General features: G+C 36.5%; 1 pseudogene across 1 annotated transcript in view; it reads left to right on the top strand.

Moving 5' to 3' along the window:
- LOC111661203 (major histocompatibility complex class I-related gene protein-like) overlaps nt 1–1,590 on the top strand; it is a 12,932-nt pseudogene that overhangs the window by 1,994 nt on the left and 9,348 nt on the right. The window lies entirely within an intron of this gene.

Here is a 1,590-nt window from a genome sequence, read left to right as displayed (position 1 = left end):
AGTGTTTATGTTTGTAATATTCATTTCAGCCTCAACAGGATCTGATTTTTGTTTGTCCAAATGTAACTTTGTCTGGCAGGACTGTGGGTTTTTTTTATCACCACCATAAACGGACACTCACTCTTCAATCATGACCAGTGGTGAAATTTAACAAAGTACATTTACTCATGTTCTGTTCTTCACTACGGTTTTAATATAATTGAGTAGTATGATTGAGTATATACCCACTTTATACTTCTACTCCCCCACAGTTCTGAGGGAAAGGTTGTACTTTTCACTCCACTATATGGGACAGATTGAGTAACTAGATGTTTTTGGATTAAGATTTTTACTGAAATACAAAGCATTTTTAAAAACAACCAAGAAATTTCCCCATTTGAATGTAAATGGTTAAATGAAATAAAATATAATTAAACAAAAACAAAACAGCTTTAAGTCACAGGTATTTTTTCTTCTTCTCTCTCCATTAATCATCTCAAGACCGACTCAAATTTGTCCCACTACACAGGATGCAGGGTTTTTATTCATAATGGAATATTTTTTATTGTTGTTACTGAGTAATATTAAGTATAGCATTATTATAGTACAGCATTTAACTAATAATTCAGTTAACCCCTGTATTATCATCATGAGTGAGACCTGTCTCTTATACACATCTAAGACAAATCATTTCAGTTCCAGGTGTAAATGACAGGAAGTCTTTTATCACCTTATCACCGGTGAATATCAATTTGAAGTATTTATCTCATGTATTCTGTGTCTCTGACTGTTTGTGTTGATCACCTGTGAAAACATTAAGACACTTTCTCCCACATCATCATAGTACAGTCGTACTATCATGACTCTGCGGCTCTGAGTCTTACACAGCTTACTTCTTCAAACTGTGCAGGAAACTGAAGCTTGTTTCATTTTTACAATCTGGATAAAAACATCAACTCACAGACTAAAGTCAAAGGATTGTAACAGTCAGGTGATCTTTCTATTTCTCTCTCACCTTTCTTCTTTTTGTAAACCATGAATCCAGTGACTGCAATGAGGACGAGAGTGAGAGCAACCACTGCAGTGATGATGGGGACGCTCACGTTACTGGGCTTCTCTGGTGAACAACAACATAACAAAATAATTACAGATGATACAGATAAACAGGTTAGAACAGAACAGAACTGTATATCCATCCATCCATGAATCTGTTCATCCTATTCAGCTGTTATCTTAAATATATATTAAACCCTCATGTGTTGGACAGACACTGTGGAAAACAGCAATGCATGTTATAATTAAACCCATAAATAAATTAAAATGTAACTTAAACACTTAAGCACAAAAAATTATAATTATATCAAGACTAAAGTTCAGCAAAGTAGATCCAACAGAATAAAATCATGTTGTGTAGGTTTGACCACTGGCTGCTCTGTGTTTTCTGGGTGAAGTAAAGAGTGGACAGGCAGGGGGGAAACCTGATGGCCCAGTGGTCGAGGCGTATCCCACATGTGCACAAATGCCCTGACTCCTGTCCGGCTGGACCATTTGCTGCTCGTCATTTCCCTACTCTCTTCCTCCACATTTCCTGTTGGTCTCCACTGTAGCTAT

This window comes from Seriola lalandi, unplaced genomic scaffold (assembly GCF_002814215.2).
Source record: "Seriola lalandi dorsalis isolate HSWRI2012SDOR001 ecotype SW California unplaced genomic scaffold, Sedor1 jcf7180002054538, whole genome shotgun sequence".
NCBI classification, from domain to species: Eukaryota; Metazoa; Chordata; class Actinopteri; order Carangiformes; family Carangidae; genus Seriola; species Seriola lalandi.
The sequence above is the reverse complement of the archived record's forward strand: the minus strand, read 5'-3'. Positions and strand labels throughout refer to the sequence as shown.